Source organism: Salmo salar, chromosome ssa22, assembly GCF_905237065.1.
Source record: "Salmo salar chromosome ssa22, Ssal_v3.1, whole genome shotgun sequence".
Lineage (NCBI taxonomy): Eukaryota > Metazoa > Chordata > Actinopteri > Salmoniformes > Salmonidae > Salmo > Salmo salar.
In genome coordinates, this window is record NC_059463.1 from 63606092 (window position 1) to 63612389 (window position 6298).

Sequence of the window (6298 nt, forward strand, 5' to 3'; positions counted from 1 at the left end):
CATACACTCCATCTGCCTGGTACAGTTGAAACTGGGATTCATCCATGAAGAGCACACTACTCCAGCGTGCCAGTGGCAATCAAACATGAGCATTTACCCACTGTAGTCAGATCAAGACCCTGGTGAGGATGACGAGCACGCAGATACACAGCCCATCTGTAAACAGCCCATCCAACCAACTACCTTCCTCATCCCCATATTTGTTTTTTGTTTTCTGCTCTTTTGCACACCAGTATTTCTACTTGCACATCCTCATCTGCACATTTATCACTCCAGTGTTAATTGCTAAATTGTAATTAATTCGCCACTATGGCCTATATATTGCCTTACCTCCTTACTTCATTTGCACACACTGTATACAGATTTTTCTATTGTGTTATTGACTGTACTCTTGTTTACTCCATGTGTAACTCTGTGTTGTTGTTTGTGTCACACTGCTTTGCTTTATCTTGGCCAGGTCACAGTTGTAAATGAGAACTTGTTCTCAACTAGCCTACCTGGTTAAATAAAGGACTTGTTCTCAACTGGCCACCTGGTTAAATAAAGGACTTGTTCTCAACTAGCCTACCTGGTTAAATAAAGGACTTGTTCTCAACTGGCCACCTGGTTAAATAAAGGACTTGTTCTCAACTAGCCTACCTGATTAAATAAAGGACTTGTTCTCAACTGGCCACCTGGTTCAATAAAGGTGAAATAAAAATAAACTAAAGATGAGCTTCCCTGAGACGGTTTCTGACAGTTTGTGCAGGAATTCTACGGTTGTGTAAACTCACAGTTTCATCGGCTGTCCGGGTGGCTGGTCTCATCAGACAATCCCACAGTTTCATCAGCTGTCCGGGTGGCTGGTCTCAGACAAACCCACAGTTTCATCAGCTGTCCGGGTGGCTGGTCTCATCAGACAATCCCACAGTTTCATCAGCTGTCCGGGTGGCTGGTCTCAGACAAACCCACAGTTTCATCAGCTGTTCGGGTGGCTGGTCTCAGACAAACCCACAGTTTCATCAGCTGTTCGGGTGGCTGGTCTCAGACAAACCCACAGTTTCATCAGCTGTTCGGGTGGCTGGTCTCAGACAAACCCACAGTTTCATCAGCTGTCCGGGTGGCTGGTCTCAGACAAACCCACAGTTTCATCAGCTGTTCGGGTGGCTGGTCTCAGACAAACCCACAGTTTCATCAGCTGTCTGGGTGGCTGGTCTCAGACAAACCCACAGTTTCATCAGCTGTCCGGGTGGCTGGTCTCAGACAAACCCACAGTTTCATCAGCTGTCCGGGTGGCTGGTCTCAGACCATCCAGCAGGTGAAGAAGACGGATGTGGAGTTCCTGGGTTGCCGTGGGTACACGTGGTCTGTGGTTGTGATGCCTGTTGAACATACTGCCAAATTCTCTAAAACATCATCAGAGGTGGCTTATGGTAGAGAAATTAACATTCAATTCTATGGCAACAGCTCTGGTTGACATTCCTGCAGTCAGCATGTCAATTGCACGCTTGAGACATCTGTGACATTGTGTCGTTTGACAAAACTGCACATTTTAGAGTGGCCTTTTATTGTCCCCAGCACAAGGTGCACCTGTGTAATGATCATTCTGTTTAATCATCTTCTTGATATGCCACACCTGTCAGGTGGATGGATTATCTTGGCAAAGGAGAAATGTTCACTAACAGGGATGTAAACAAATTTGTGCACAAAATTTGAGAGAAATCAGATTTTTGTGCGTATGGAATATTTTTGGGATCTTTTATATCAGCTCATGAAACATGGGAACAGCACCATACATTTATATTTTTGTTCAGTATAATATGACCCCACTATGGAAAGGGGAGGTTCTCACGAACACTATCTCCGTTTTGCTCTACGACCCCACAAGAGTCATGGTACTCTTCTGAAGGTAACTCGGTACCAGTTTTAAAAAATGAATAGAAGTATGGAGGTAATTTTGCATCAACAAAAAAAAGGGTTAAATATGTGTCCAAAAAACAAAAATATTTCCTGAGCTTTCTTATATCTCCTAGATATAGGACACACTCCAAAACCTTAGTCCTTATGGGGGCCTGTCTGTTTTGTGATTTCTGAATGTGTTATTCAATGTGTTTCTATTGGCTATAGTAGTAGAGGCTAAATTCAATGTTCTATCAATTTTTATTTATTTATTATACAGGGGTCCTAAAATCCCAAATCAAATTTTCAAATGATCCATGGTATGGCCATCTTAAAAAATACTTTGTAGGTTAATAAATAGCTTAAAAATGTACTTTACTGCTGCTCCCTCACTCGGATCAGCCCTGGCCTGGATCTGGCCAGGTCTATATGGAACGGGTCTACTTGTTCTCGGGTCCGTTCGGAAGGGGTCTCAATATTTAAACATTTAAACTAATTTATGCATACTGGTTCCAGACAGGAAAGCCCCAGATCCATTTTTGGGACGGGTCCAACTTTTTGGACCCGTGAAGGCCTCTACATTCAGGACTTCTATACCAGGTGGTGTCAAAGGAAGGCCCTACAAATTGTCAAAGACTCCAGCCACCCAAGTCATAGACTGTTCTCTCTGCTACCGCACGGCAAGCGGTACAAACACACCAAATCTGGAACCAACAGGATCCTGAACAGCTTCTACCCCAAAGCCATAAGACTGATGAATAGTTAGTTAAATAGTTAACCAATAGCTACCCAGACTATTTGCATTGATCCTTTTTGCACTAACTTTGACTTATTTAAAAAAATGTGTCCCTCTTATCCAGAGTGACTTACAGGAGCAATTAGGTACCTTACTCAAGGGCGCAGACAGGTTTTTCACCTCGTCGGAGATTCAAAGAAGTGACCTTTCGGTTACTGGCTCAATGCTCTTAACCGCTACGCTACCTGCCGCCCATAAGCTGCTGGTACGGTTTCCTATCTGTCACTTTATTCCTAGTTAGATGTACACATCTACCTCAATTACCTCATACCCCTGCACATCGATACTGGTACCCCATGTATATAGCCAGCGTCCCAACAGGGGTTAAGCCAAAACCAGGCCCCGTTATTCAGAGGTCCCATTGGCTAGCTAGCGTTGTCTCACTCTCAGGTGATCAGCGCAGAGACGGTGACCTTCCAAGGTAAGGATGGAAAGTGTAATTTAACAGTTAGCTGCCTACAGTAATGCAGGCCGATTGGCAACATTTGCCCATGTATTTATTTTCAGAGTTTCAATGAGCTGTAAAAATGTCTCAGAACGCTGCTGAATTCCCTGTATTGAAGGTCAGCTAAGTTAACCGAGGCTACTTAACGTTACTAGGTAGGGAATTTAAAGTTATATCATTAGTAGTCTATTATCCATTATCATATTTTCTCATATTTATTAGCTAATCATTCAGTCGAATACGCAATGCTACAGCCATTGAATCTGTCTTTGAGCGTTAAGGGAGGTTAACGGCTAGCTCGGTCCACGACATTGTTAGATTTTTCAGTCTTGAAATACAAGGGCAAATATGATTAAATCTTGGAGAGCGCTCAAAGCGCTGTAGAATGCCTCTCTGAATAACAAGAGCGTGGTTTTGGCTTAACTGCATTGGGAAAAAGATTCATATAGCCAAGTTATCTTTACTCATTGTGTATTTATTCCTCATGTTATCTTTCTATAATGTTTCTCTCTGCATTGTTGGAAAGGGCCCGTAAGTCAGCATTTCACTGTTCGTCTACACCTGTTGTTTACGAAGAATGTGACAAATAAAATTTGATTTGACTGAGACCATGTTGTCTTTCTACACTAGAACACTGGGAATTACCCAGGTCTCCTCTAGAAACCATCACTTTACACACAGAGCTAATTGATTAAAACAAGACAAATTATATCATATTTTTAATCATCTGAATTTTTACTTTCACTTCAATCAAACAGAAAAATGTCTGTTATAAAGCATGTTCAAAAACAAATGTTTATTGATACTTTCACATGTTAAGTAACAACACTAAACTCCACTGAAAACAAATCATTGAAATGGATGGAATGCCTTCAGAAAGTATTCATACCCCTCAACTTATTCCATATTTTATTGTGTTCGCCTGAATTCAATAATTATTTTCTTACCCATCTACACACAATACCCCATAGTGACAAAGTGAAAACATGTTTAGACATTTTTGCCAATTTATTGAAAAAGAAATACTGAAATCTAATTTACCTAAGTATTCAGCTCCCTGTGTCAATCAATACATATGAAAATGAAATTCTGAAATCTCATTTACATAAGTATTTAGCTCCCTGACTCAACACATGTTAGAATCACCATTGGCAGTGATTACAGCAGTGAGTCTTTCTGGGTAAGTCTAAGAGCTTTGCACACCTGGATAGCACGATATTTGCACAATATTCTTCTTAGAATTCTTCAAGCTGTGTCAAGTTTGTTGTTGATCATTGCTAGATAGCCATTTTCAAGTCTTGCCATAGATTGTCAAACTGATTTAAGTCAAAACTGTAACTAGGCCACTCAAGAACATTCAATGTCGTCTTGGTAAACAACTCCAGTGTATATTTGTCCTTTTTAGGTTATCGTCCGCTGAAAGGTGAATTTGTCTCTCAGTATGTGTTAGAAAGCAGACTGAGACAGGTTTTCCTCTAGGATGCAGACTGATCCAGGTTTTCCTCTAGGATGCAGACTGAGCCAGGTTTTCCTCTAGGATGCAGACTGAGCCAGGTTTTCCTCTAGGATGCTGCCTGATCCAGGTTTTCCTCTAGGATGCAGACTGATCCAGGTTTTCCTCTAGGATGCAGACTGAGCCAGGTTTTCCTCTAGGATGCAGACTGATCCAGGTTTTCCTCTAGGATGTTGCCTGATCCAGGTTTTCCTCTAGGATGCAGACTGATCCATGTTTTCCTCTAGGATGCAGACTGATCCATGTTTTCCTCTAGGATGCAGACTGATCCAGGTTTTCCTCTAGGATGCAGACTGATCCAGGTTTTCCTCTAGGATGTTGCCTGATCCAGGTTTTCCTCTAGGATGCAGACTGATCCATGTTTTCCTCTAGGATGCAGACTGATCCAGGTTTTCCTCTAGGATGCCGACTGATCCAGGTTTTCCTCTAGGATGCCGACTGATCCAGGTTTTCCTCTAGGATGCCGACTGATCCAGGTTTTCCTCTAGGATGCCGACTGATCCAGGTTTTCCTCTAGGATGCAGACTGATCCAGGTTTTCCTCTAGGATGCAGACTGATCCAGGTTTTCCTCTAGGATGCCGACTGATCCAGGTTTTCCTCTAGGATGCAGACTGAGCCAGGTTTTCCTCTAGGATGCAGACTGAGCCAGGTTTTCCTCTAGGATGCAGACTGAGCCAGGTTTTCCTCTAGGATGCAGACTGATCCAGGTTTTCCTCTAGGATGCAGACTGATCCAGGTTTTCCTCTAGGATGCAGACTGATCCAGGTTTTCCTCTAGGATGCAGACTGATCCAGGTTTTCCTCTAGGATGCCGACTGATCCAGGTTTTCCTCTAGGATGCAGACTGATCCAGGTTTTCCTCTAGGATGCAGACTGATCCAGGTTTTCCTCTAGGATGCAGACTGATCCAGGTTTTCCTCTAGGATGCAGACTGATCCAGGTTTTCCTCTAGGATGCAGACTGAGCCAGGTTTTCCTCTAGGATGCAGACTGATCCAGGTTTTCCTCTAGGATGCAGACTGATCCAGGTTTTCCTCTAGGATGCAGACTGATCCAGGTTTTCCTCTAGGATGCAGACTGATCCAGGTTTTCCTCTAGGATGCAGACTGATCCAGGTTTTCCTCTAGGATGTTGCCTGAACTTAGCTCTATTGTTTCTTTTTTTCCCTAGAAAACTCCCTGGTCCTTGCCGATGGCAAGCATACCCATAACATGATGCAGCCACTACCATGCGTGAACATATGACAACTCAGTGATGTGTTGGACTTGTCCCAAACAGACATTAAACCGTTTTAAAATCACCATTGGCCTCATGGTGAAATCCCTGAGCGGTTTCCTTCTTCTCCGGCAACTGAGTTAGGAAGGATGCCTGTATCTTTGTAGTGGCTGGGTGTATTGATACACCATCCAAAGTGTATTTAATAACTTCACCATGCTCAAAGGGATATTCAATGTCTGTTTTAAAAAATATATATATATATATATTACACATCTACCAATAAGCGCCCTTCTTTGCGAGGCACTGAAAAACCTCCCTGGTTTTTAGTGGTTGAATCTGTACTTGAAATTCACTGCTCGACTGAGGGACCTTACAGATAATTGTATGTGTTGGGGTACAGAGATGAGGTTGTCATTCATAAATCATGTTAAACACTATCATTGCACACA